The sequence below is a fragment of the Hyperolius riggenbachi genome, chromosome 2 (assembly GCF_040937935.1).
Source record: "Hyperolius riggenbachi isolate aHypRig1 chromosome 2, aHypRig1.pri, whole genome shotgun sequence".
Classification (NCBI taxonomy): Eukaryota; Metazoa; Chordata; class Amphibia; order Anura; family Hyperoliidae; genus Hyperolius; species Hyperolius riggenbachi.
This window is the reverse complement of record NC_090647.1, coordinates 315662020-315675438: the sequence shown is the minus strand read 5'-3', so window position 1 is coordinate 315675438 and position 13419 is coordinate 315662020.

Sequence of the window (13419 nt, the reverse complement as noted above, 5' to 3'; positions counted from 1 at the left end):
TTACAATAATTATGTATAAAGTGTGAAGGATAGCGGAATAGCCGCCGCGTGCTCTGACGGCGGTTTACACACGGCGACATGTCTCTGATCTGGTTCAGCCTTCCTGTGCACACAGGCTGAGGAATACGCGCGCGCGCGGCGAGGCAGAAGCTTTATGGGAAGCAGAGACGGATCAGCTGACTCCCTTGGCCAGCTTATCCGAGGATGGAAGCGGATTGGCTGGAAGGGACTGGGCGGCGCTGATTAACGCCGCACTATATAACCACTTGTCCCTCAGTCTCACGTTGTCTGCCGTTGCAAACGCTTAACGTGTTAGCACACAGACCTCAGTCAGATCCTACAGTGTGTTAGAACCAGGACGGACCTGGGAAATCACACTGAGCTAGATTATTCTCGCATGTCTTGCATGTTATGCTCTAGACTAGTTCCGGGGTGTTGTGACTACGGACCTCACACCCAAGCTTAGGAAACTGTCTTAAATGCTATGTTATGCTCTAGACTAGTTCCGGGGTGTTGTGACTATGGACCTCACACCCAAGCTTAGGAAACTGCCTTAAATGCTATGTTATGCTCTAGACTAGTTCCGGGGTGTTGTGACTACGGACCTCACACCCAAGCTTAGGAAACTGTCTCAATGCTATGTTATATAATAGACTAGTTCCGGGGTGTTGTGATTACGGAGCTCACACCCAACACTAGGAATCTATATCATTATTGTGTATGCTAGTTCCAGGGTGCTGTTACTACAAACGTCACACTCAGGACTAGCACAGAGTATCTGTACTACCTTAGCCCACCACTAGGGTGTAGAGAGCCAGAGCCTCTCATCCAGTAGGGCAAGTTGTTCTATTAGCAGCAGGGCTTCCTGCAACCTAGCCTAGGCCCCTCTCCTAGGGAGCCTTTGGCTTACAGGGATTCACCCTCAATCTGGGGTGAATTCTCTCTACATCCTAATCTCCAGTACTACTGGTGATTCTCGCTCAAAGTGTTACTGTTATACTATACACTCGTATCTCAGGTGTCAAGAGGTTAGACATACCTGGATTATTGGTGATACTGCAGATCATCCATAATCTGGTGTATTACTGATGATTCTGCAGATTGCCAATAATCAGATTCTCTCTGCGTGTTGACACCGATCGTTACATAAAGGATTTAGTCAGTGTTTGCCCATTGTAAAATCTTTCCTTTCCCTGATTTACATTCTGACATTTATCACATGGTGACATTTTTACTGCTGGCAGGTGATGTCAGTGAAAGGAGATGCTACTTGCTTTTTTGGTAGTTGGAAACAGCTGTAAAGAGACGTTATTTCCCATAATGCAACAAGGCTCCCCAGTGTGATGTCAGAACCATGGTCCTGACATCACACTGTGGGAGGGGTTTCACCACAATATCAGCCATACAGTGCCCCCTGATGATCCGTTTGTGCAGAGGTAAAGCTTTCTCATGGGAAACGGGGTATCAGCTACTTATTGGGATGAAGTTCAATTTTAGGTTATGGTTTCTCTTTAAGGCTGATGAGAAGGAAACACGATGAGGAGGTGGCTTTTCAGAAGCTTGTGTACAGCCTTTCCTGATGCCAACAGGGCTGCATTTGGGATAGATCACTGCTCAATGACTCTTGGTAAAAAAGCAGGAAGAAGCAGTAGCATCATCACAGGCAGGGAATGTGCAACAGATGCAACAGAGGAATAGGTGACATCTCGGTTTGGAGCAGCAACCAATCCATGTTGCCGCCACTGGGGGTTTGGTTGGACACGATCCAAGGCCACTATGTAAGAAAAAAAAAAAAAAAAAGACATATTCACCTTATGGGAAAAATAGTGAGTGGTGGTGAGTGGTGAGTGGTGAGTAACTACTGACTTGAAGTGAAAGTTGTGAATATCCAAGAAATGCTCAGAAATTAATTCCTTGAATAGCCTTGAGGTCTTGTCCACGTAGAAAGCCCTGCAGTGGTACAGGATCAGATATACCACTAAGGGGGTGACAAAATTAACTTAATGTTTGGGACAAAAAAGCATGCCAGCTGGAAATCATTCGTTCTCGCCCTACCTTAAGCCACCTACAGTAGGCACACCCACCACAGGTGTAGGTGCCAGGACTCAGCAATGAGGTCTGACGGTCAAGCCTGAAAAATGACTATTTACTAATGAGTCTCCATTCGTGCGTGTGGAGAGAGAGGAATAAGTGGGGCAAGGGGGGATCCAATCATAGCACATGCCAATGGGTCTGCAACAGCCATCACAGTCTCATGGTGAGTGTCAAAACATGTAGTGAAAGAAATTGTGGACTTAGCGGGCATTACTGAGAAACAATGCTGCAGCAGAAATTCTTGTGACTTATTTAACACACGGCCGTAGGAGTGATTAACATTATTATTATTATCATTATTATTATTTATTGCATTTATAAAGCGCCAACATATTACGCAGCGCTGCACAATAGATAAATGGGTTAACATACAGGTAGAACATACGGAAACTCACAACAAAACAAGATCATGCAAATGATTTGATAACAATACAGTGTCATAGGTCAAAATAGAGACTGTTCGAGTCTACAAGAGGGGTGGTTGTGAGTAAGATTGCATAATCAAGCTGGATACATTAGGGAGGAGGGCATTGCCAGAGGCTTACAATCTAAAGGTTGGGGTGGAGACAATAGGTGTGTCTTTTGAGAGGGGGTCAAACAGAACATATTATGGTGCTGGTGTAGGGGGGTATGCGAGCGTGAAGAGGTGAGTCTTGAGAGCTTGTTTGAAGGTATTAAAGGTGGGGGCGAGTCTGACGGCTGGTGGGAGAGAGTTTCAGAGAGTAGGGGCAGCCCTGGTGAAGTCCTGCAATCGTGCGTGTGACTGAGTTATGCGTGGTGCGACTAGGCGCAGATCATTGGAGGATCGGAGGGGGCGGGCTGGTATGTGCCTGTGGACTAGATCAGAGATGTAGGTCGGGCAGGTCTTGTGCACTGATTTGTAGGCCAAGCACAGGATTTTGAAATTGATCCTAAAGCTGATGGGGAGCCAGTGTGGGGCTTTACAGAGTGGAGTTGTAGAGGCGCTGCGGTGAGAAGAATGTATCAGTCTGGCTGCCGCATTCATTACCAATTTAAGTGGGTCAGTATGGTTAGAGGGGAGGCCAGATAAAAGAGAATTGCAGTAGTCTAGGCGGAAGATGACAAGGGCGTGGATAAGGAGTTTAGTGGTGTCAGGGGACAGGTAGGAGCGGATCTTGGAGATGTTGCGGAGGTGGAAGTTGCAGGATCTGGCAATACCTTGGATGTGGGCTGTAAAGGAAAGCATGGATCATATCTATGCTTGATGAATCGCTGTGCCAATGATCTGGATTCCTGGATGAAATCACTCAAATCTGAGCAGTTGCATTGCATGTGATAAAATTGACCAACTTGTAGGACCCGAGTGGTATGCGAAGGGTGGAAACTGGCTGTTAACGTAAATCAAGAAAGGTAATTCCTTTATTGTGGACAGTCAATGTAAACCAAAGGTTCCGGTCATTATTCCATTAGTATATCATGATAGATATACTAGTACATACTTGATCATCAAACCATCCTATTTTTGAGGTCTTTTACTTCTAGATATTTTTCCTCCAACAGCAACACCTGTCTAACACACTGTACATGCTATTTTTGAGAAACAATAAACACAAGGTATTTTAATAGGTCTGAAATAAACAGCATGCATGTCAATTTTCACCACATTTACCTTTTCCAGCAATGAAGCTGTTTCCATCTTGTTAAGTCTTTCTCAGTACTCTTAGGAGAGGATAATTCATCATATATAGTTGAAGTCAGGTATGTTAGATGTAATTTTGATTCCCAAATACTTAATTGAGCTATCATTGCAGCTAAAAGAAAATATTTTGTTTTCAGCAGTTCAACTTCTTACTGAGGAATATTTATGTTCAAGTTTCTTGATTTAGCAGGATTCATTTAGTAATTACTCAGATTACTAAACCTTTCCATTGCTCTCATCAATACCAGTAGTTGTGTTCTTGGTTGTGTAATATATAAAATAATAAGTCATCTGCAAAAGTAGCCGCAACATTTTCCTGACCACCCCCACACACTGTATTCCCCACGCCCTTACAATTCATAATACCATATATTCTACATTCTGCAAAGAAAGGACTCACAAATAAGTATGAATATTATTATCCGGGTTGTAAACCCATACTCTAAACTCAAATATTCCAGTGTAGCCCACATGAATGACCAGTCTTTTCATAACTGCGAAATGGCAAATATGTTTACTCCATAATGCCCTGTACACACTGGGGTATCTCCTGGGGATCTCTGTTGCCCAGCAGGGATTGGTACACACATTCCTTTGGACAGTGGCGTAGCTAAGGAGCACTGGGCCCCGATGCAAGTTTTACAATGGGGCCCGCCAAGCACTCTATACATGACAATTGATATGGCACACCAAAACCTGCCAATAGCAACTACAGTGTCTGAGGTGCAAGGAGGGGGTGGGGAACAGTTTGTTAATTATTACCACTATTCAAAGTATCTATAGAAGTGATTATTATGAGCACAGGACCAATAGAGAGCTAATATTGTAGTTGAGGGAGGGCCCTTTGGGGCCCCCTTGGGCCCAAGGGCCCCGATGAGGTTTCTACCTCGGCACCCCCTATTGCTATGCCTCTGCCTTTGGGCTCCAGAGAACTGTCCCTATCTATTGCTATGGAGGAGGGCGTAGAAAGAACAAGTGGCTTACGAAGGAGCAGAATTCAGACCAGCTTGTGTACGTAGCTTGCCACAATAAATCACTGTCCTCACCATGTTGTTGCTAATCTCTCTACTTGCTACAAAACATGTTTGATCATTGTGAACAATACAAATGATCAGTTTCTTTCAGCACTAAATCTCTTGGGAATCAGCCTCGTGATGCCACCTCTGCTGCCTCACCAAGGGGACTTAACCCCCAAGGCCACTATGCTAAAAAAAAGACATTTGCCTTATGGGAAAAAAAGAAGTGGCGAGCAACTACTGATTTGAAGTTAAAGTTGTTAATATCTGGGAAATGCTCAGAAATGAATTAAATGGCCTTGTGTGCACATTACAAACGTGCGCACAAATTTAAACCCCAATCCATTTTTTGGTTAAACTGTAGCATCTATAATCTGAAACTACTTAATCAATCAAAAAAATATAATGCATTCATTACAATCGTGCGCACAATTTTAAACTCTAATACTAACTTTTTTTTTGTTGGTTAAGCTGTAACATCGATAATCTGAAACGACATCAATTAATCAATTTTTCCTTTTCCTAATTTTCCTGCTTCACTTTTTTAACTTTTTTTTTTAAAAGAGAGAAAGAGGGATAGATAGATAGATAGATAGATGTGTGTGTACACACACACACAAACACACACATACACACACACACACACACACACACACACACACACACACACACATATAAATAAATATACATATATATATACATACATACATAAATATATATATATATATATATATATATATATATATATATATATATATATATATATGAGACCTACACATTAATTCCATTTATAATTGATTCTTGTTTGCTTCACCGGTAATTCAGCCTCGATGTTGGCTTCTTTACTGTCTTGCTCTATTTCAACATTACTGTAACACATTTTTAGATCCTCAGGTTTGATCACAAAAATATAACCTCCTGTCTCTGGAAGAGGAGCCCCCAACTGTATGGGACACTATTACGTTTAATTCTAACCACTCAGGAAAAATCTGGAAATAGATATATTTCATGTGTTTGGAGAAGGTCTTGACCTGTCTTCGTGGCCCTTTGCATTATTTCTTCTTTCAGATTATAATGATGGAACCTACACACCACATCTCTTCACTCATCCTTTGACTTATCATAACATTTAAATGGAGGGTTTCCTGCTCTGTGAGCCCTATCTAACTCTGAGATGTAATTTTCAGGTTTTGTAATAGGCTCCTAAAATTCAGGTCTATCTCTGGTATAAAACCAGACACACCTTTCATTTAGCTATTGTAACGAATGGGGAATTACCTCCGTGGTCAGCGCACAAGATCTGCGCTGGCACTGCGGAAACCCTCCACAAACGCTTAAATAACAGAACCCAGCTTTGGTGCAATGCACCTGTAGAGAGGAATTCCCACCTGCAGATGGAGCTGTGGAGTGCAGCGGAATAAACCCTCTGCACTGCCACAGATGCCAGTTAGAAATTGTACGAAGTGAAGCTACACAGGGCAAGAAAGCCTGTCTCGAGAGAGTGAGCACAGAGACAGAATGTATGTATGTCCACCAATCTAGTTGCCAACAGGTGACAGTGGACACACAACAGCGAAGACCAAGCGAGAAAGCAATCGCAAGAATGGCGATTGCTAACAGTGACACAAGACTGAGCAAAGACAGAGCATAGGAAGGATAAAGACAGAACCAAGACAAACTGTAATCCAACACGAAGGAGCAGACAGGACTAGCTACATGTGGTCACCACACGTTAAGCGCAATAGCGACAAAGCGCGTGCCAGGCACGGTCACCGCACGCAAAATTCAACAGTGACAAAACGTACCAACCCTAACTAACACATAAACCTGACAAAGATGACGGACAAATAACGCGAACGCTTGCTAATCGGTTGCCTCCCACCAGACAACAGCAAGTGTTCGTGCTGGACAAGACAGACTAAAGGAGTAACCAGTAGCAACCAAGAGACAAAGGAGATCCACCGCCTCTACCGCCAGGTCGAATGCGATCTAGGAACGAGACCAAACGATTTACTGCCAGCCGCCGCAGGTGATAGTACAATCTCAGGGACAAGACAAAACAGCACAGGAATAAACAGTACAAATAATACAAAGCCTGACTGCACTATAGAGAATGCAAGATGCACTCCCCAATAATTAACTACACTAGAATATTCGCAAACAATCAGCAGAGGGGCTGAAACTCAAGGCAAGTCCAGCAGAACCAAACCTTTATGACCAGCAGGGAATTCTGGAAGGAAATGGTATTTATACTGCAAGCCTTCAAAGAAAGCAGCTAAGCAATTTGCATGACAAGTGGGTGCAAATCCCTCAACAGAAAAGCAACTCTGAAAGTTGCAGAGTGAAGACAGGTCTCCTTTCCAGGGACCTGCAGCATTCAGACCTGAAAAATGGTCAAAAAGCTGCCTGCCTGTGCAGACAGCAGAGCAGATTATTACAGCTATTATTGTGTTGATTATACCTATCTGCCAATAAAGAAAGCAGCACAGTGGCGTAGTGGTTAGCTCTCTTGCCTTGCAGCGGCTTAGCTCTAACTTTTCCACAGTTAAGTGTAAAGGATAGCGGAGATACCGCCGCATGGGCAAGCGGCATGGCGGCTATCTCCGCGTATCAGCCGGCGGCCTCTGCCACCCAGCTACGTGCTGCTGCTTTGCCTGGTCCTTCTGGTGCACATAGATTGAAAGCTACGCGCGCGCGCACCAGGCGACAGGACCTTTATGCAAGTAAAAGGGGAGTCGGCTGATCAGCCGGTCAGCTGACTCCAGTTGTGCTCCGGATTGGCTGAGTGACTGGGGCGGCACTGTGGAGCGCTTTGAGTATATATAGGACCTGCCTGTCAGTTGCTGGTTGTCTGCTGTTGCAAACGTTAACGTGCTAGCGCTCAGACCCTAGTCAGATTCTACAGTGTGTTAGAACAAGCTAGAGCTGGGAATTCACACTTAGACAGTTTCCATTGATAGCTTAAAGTACTAATTGCATTGTGATATCTGTGTACTATACTTTAGTCTAGATCCCAGGTGTTGAAACCAAGGACTTCACACCTAGACTAGGATATTGCTATATTGCTACTGTTTATCTGTTATGATCTTCTGCTTCCCTGACTACTCTCCTGTTTGCTGATTCGGTACTTCTGCCTATCTGATTACTGTTGCCGACACTGCCTGAACCTTAACACTGAATCAGCTTTCCGTCTTTGTACCTTATCTGTCCGTACGTTGCTGACCCTGCTTGTCTGACTTTCCTGTCCTCACTAGTGGGTCTAGTCATTAGTGAGGAATTTCCAAGAGCTGTCACCTACTCCCTAGGTGATCAGTCTTTACAGCACTGTCTGCAACACTTGCTCCTCAAGTGTCTGCTAGATGCAGTAGAGTCTTAATCACCCGCTCCACGGGTGATCATCCTTGCAGCTCAGTCAGTGGTCCCTGCTCCTCAGGTGTCCACTGGCTACAGTACAGTCTCAATCCCCTGCTCTTCAGGGGATCCTTGGCTGTAGTGTGGTCTTAAATCACCTGCTCCTCAGGTGGTTATTCTTGCAGCACAGTCAGTGGTTCCTGCTCCTCAGGTGTCCACTGGTTGCAGTGCAGTCTGAATTCCCTGCCCCTCAGGGGATTCTTGGCTGCAGTATTGTCTGAATCTCCCGCTCCTCGGGAGATCTCCTCTCCTCATTACTGTTGCACCAAAACACAATTCCACATTGGTTGTCCTGTGTCTAGCTATACTAGTATTATTGTTGATTCTGCAGATCACCACATAATCAGGTATAGCATCTGTATTATTGGTGATACTGCAGATCACCAATAATCAGAAAAATCTGTGTTGCTGACACCAATCGTTACATTAAGCCTAAAGTTGCATTCACAGTGGGACATTATGGTTGCACGTCATAAAGTCTTATAACGCAGCTTAACGCACTTCAATGCTAATCCTATGGGCCGTTCACAGTGTGACATTAAAGTCACGTTAAAAATGTTGCATTGTGGTAACTCACTGCTTGCAGTGCATTACCTCTTAACGCAGACACGTTGCGACTTTAACATTGCATTGAAACGCAACATCCCACTGTGAATACAGCCTAAATCTCTGTTTGAACGATGTAATCATTCCAAAATTGAATCGATGCTATGTTCTTTTTTTTGCAGAAATTCTGATTACCGGAAATGCCAATTACTGATTCTGCAGATTTCCGTAGAAATCAGAATTTCCGATACCGATTACTGATTTCAGCAGAAAGGGTTTTTTTTGTCATATTTGTTATATAAATTTTGTGGATGTCCGCTATTATATGGACATGCTTGATACAGTACCGAATTCTCTGATTGGACAAATACTTATACTGAGTTGGAAGCATTGGACCAATCACAGGCTTCAAAATGTTTCCATATTCTGAGGTGAACCTCTGCATTCTCTGATTGGTCTAATACTACAGTATTTCTTTGTCCTGTGGTTGGCTTAAAGTTTCCAATTTTAGGCCAATCATAACACTTGAAATGAGTAAATATTAGGTAGTATTAGACCAATCAGAGAATTGCATCCGTGTACCACAGAAATCACAATTCCACAAAAATTTTGACCAACCACAATACTCAGATACTATTGAGTTTTACGGAATTTTGTGATTGATCTAAAATTTCTAGGGAATTACGATTTCCATGGAAGAATTCTGCAGCCTGTGATTGGTCCAGGTGATTGGGCTAAAATTTCTGAGTTACGGTAATGCAGTGTTTTGGGGGAAAACGATTTCCAAGATCGATTTCCAATTACTGCTGCGGTAAGCCCATTTCCGACTGGAAACATGGAAATTGGTATTCCTTGGAGATTTTCTGACCATTCCTAGTTGGAAGTGAGTAAATGGCAGAAAACAAAGAAACACTAAAGAGAAAGGTTTTGCAACTTGAGATGCTAATATACTACTCCCTCTGTATAAATCACTTGTGAGGCCACATCTGGAGCATGGGATTCAGTATTGGGCACCACACTAAAGAAAGGACATTGACCTTCTGGAACGGGTATAAACCCGGGTAACTAAATTAATCAGAGGGATGGAAGAGCTCACTTACCAAGAAAGGTTTTACAAAATGAGCTTATTTAGCTTGGAAAAAAGGCCACTGAGAGGTAACCTGATTAACATGCAGAGGGCAATACAAAAGCTTGGCAGATTACCTTTTTTGTTCCTAGGGTTGTACAACAAACAAGGAAACATGATTTACATATGGAGGAAAAAAGCTTTTGCCATCTATTTAGAAAGGGATCCTTCACAGTGAGAGTGGTTAAAATCTGGAATATCTTACCTCAGGAAGTAGTTATAGCAAACTCTATACCTGCTTTTAAAGAGGTCTTGGATGCTTTCTTTGCATTGAAGGGCATCCACGGCTATAATTATTAGGTAATTTCCAGAAGAGTTGATCCAGGGATTTATGTGACTGCCATCTGGAGTCGGGAACAAATTTTTCCCTTTCAAGGCTACCGTATTTTCCACCATATAAGACACACTTTTTCTCCCCAAAATGTGGAGCGAAAAAGTCCCAGCTTCTTATACAACAATGGCAGGGAATCCCCGTCATTAGAAGAATGATGACGCATCATTAGAAGCCTGGCACTAAAGGAAGCCGCACGGAGAAGCTGGATGTCTTCAATCACTGCGGCTATGATGGAGGAGCTAAGCTGCTGCCACTGCAGGCATGGGGGCCTGGAGACATGCACAACGGGGATGTAAGAGGAAACGGGGGCTGACCAGAGGACACAGGAGGCTGATCAGAGGACACTGGGGGGAGACCAGAGGACACAGGAGGGAGACCCGAGGACACAAGGGGGAGACCTGAGAACACAGGGGGAGAGCGGAGGACACAGGGGAGAAATGAGGACACAGGGGGAGACAAGAGGACACATGGGTCATACAGGATGACACATGGGGACACAGGAAGACACATGAGGGACATAAGAGGACACCATTTGGGGAGGACATGTACAAGACACTCCTGATAAATGGACGCACTAGGTTTAGTTTATAATTTTTTCCCTTATTTTTGCCCTCTAAACATGGGTGCGTCTTATATTTCGAAGTGTTTTATACGGCGGAAAATACTGTAATTGGCCCAAGGTTTTTTTTGCCTTTCCATGAATCAACTGGGATACGTGCAAGTTCAGGATGGTGGTTTTTTTTTTTTTTTTTTTTTTCTGTTTGGACTTGATCGACGGATGTCTTTTTTCAACCAAACTTACTATGTAAATATGTAACTATGTAACCCGTCAGACATAGCATTGCTTTCTCAACTCTTCCAAAAAGATAGAACTGCAATAATATTCTGAGCTTTGTGAGCCATTTTGAGATGTCTGTACACTCACAGAAAAGGAAGTAGGAAATTAGCACTATGATTAATTCTTTTGCCTTACAATACACCAGTTGGACATACGCTTGTATGAATAAACTTAGTGAAACAATTGTGCTGGCCATGCTAGAACAAATAGAAGGTTACTGAATATGAGCTGCTTGCAGAGTACCTGGACTCATACTGTCCACTCTAGAATCTGCTGAGCTTTTATGTAGGTGTCAGTGAACCAAAAGTAAAGCTGGTACAGTAATGGCTCTGCAAATGTGGCACGTTATTAATTTTAATATAATGCCTAATTATATGTCCAGCTTTTGTGCTATATAGTGCGGAATGGCACTGAGCAGCATACCACCGTGTATAACAATGGCTATTTCAATCTCCAAGTCATAATTTAATTTCTCCATACAAGCACTCAGCAAAACGCACTTGCACTTTTCCAGCTACGTGTGTGCCCTCATCTGTGACACTGTGCAAGAGCTGTGACTGTTTGATTAAGACGAGCACGGTGTATTCAGCTACAGGGTTTTGTGTTTTTGGTTTAATGAGGAACTTACTCTGAACATCAATCATCTCAGGACTCCTGGCTCTGGCTGATGATATCTACATATTTTCCCCCGTGTAGGTATTAATTGTAATGATTTTACTCTACATCTTCTCTTGTAAAGCAAGGACACGTATGTGGAAAATAGATGTATGTCCAAAAGCAATTACACTTTTAGATATAACGGTAACATGAACACCTTGTAGTGGAGCTGTTTCTGTTAAGGGTGATTTGAATCCTGATGGTTTATTCTAGATGTGCAGCCCATAGAAACAAAGCAATGAGGCATGGATACTATTACATTTTAATTTTTGTAATGTTACCCTTACCGAAGCTCGGTGACTGACCAAGTCAGCAGAGGGCCCTCGTGTAGCAGATACAACCTGATATTTACTTCTTAGGAAGGGAACTCCAGTGTAAGAAAGTTAAACATTACACATTCTTGTCAGCATGCACAAAAGCATATAGAATGAAATGTTATCCTTTGCATGGCACTTTTCTCCTGTTCGACTAAATGTACTTGAGAGCTGCAGCTAGTGTTGGTGTTTCAATTCGGCAATGCGAAGTTCAGAACTCCAACAAAGGAATTCAGCACCATTTCAGCATGGAACAGCAGCATGGTTGTGTTTTATATCACTCTGTTACTTCCGGCTTTCAAGCTGGAAAAAGGAAGTATTGGAGATAAATGAAATGCACCATTCCTGCTGTTCTTTCCTGAAATAGTGCTGAATGCGTGTGTTTGTGTTCTGAACCTAGCGCCAACACTAGCTGCAGCCACTAAGGACATGCTCAGCAGGCCAACCTAGAGCATTAGAAAACGTCTTGCACAGGGACTTCTAACTGAAACCAGCCAGGATGTGAACTCTCATGATAAAGGTGGTGTCTTTAATCAGTCCACTACTATCTGCTAATGGCTTCTTCACTCATAGCCAACACACACATATTGATTGATGTATAGGATGCTGATAAGAGAGGAGCACATATACACAGCTAACAGTTTAAGGATGTTCTAAGATTTCATTATGTGGGCAGAGCCACATAATGCATAATATAGGGATGATTTAGGAAATGTATAAGTTCACTAATATTTTAACAGTTAATGAATTACTGAATAATTCTCTCTGTAAAACACATTACAGATTCAATGAGAGCTGTCAGTGGACCTCAAAGTCCCCTGTAACTCTGTCCAGAAAACTAAAATGGATATGTTTCCCTGATAACAATAACTGAGGCATCAACAAAGGATAAAATAGATTGAAAAGCATATTAAAAGGGAGGTAGTGGTGGACTTACTTCCAGATAGTCAGACTCAATCTCTAGTTTCACACTCAAGTCTAGTCTCAGACTCAAGTCTACTGTAGTTTCAAAAGAACTTTTATTTTCACAGTCACCTCAAAAATTCCAAATGCACTGAGTTTCGTGGGAGGTAAACTGACATCCTCAGGCAAAATTATGAGGAAGCAGGTTTCTCCTGGAAAACACATTGCAACTGAAGTTTTTTCAAAACAAAGGTGTTTTGAAACTAGACTTATTTAATCGGACAGTTGGACTACCTAGAGGTAAGTCCACCACTGCCTCCCTTTTAATCTAAAATGTATTTTATTCTTTGTTGGCACCTTTGTTATTGCAATCAGTGATACCTGTTGATATCAACCCTTGGTGGAGGGGTGTAACTCCTTTTTTTTATACTACAGAGAGTGACTACTTAACCTGAGTGTCAGGTCTAAATGCCCCACCTTCCTATATAGTGGTTGCCTTTGAGGTAGTAACCCTCCTTTG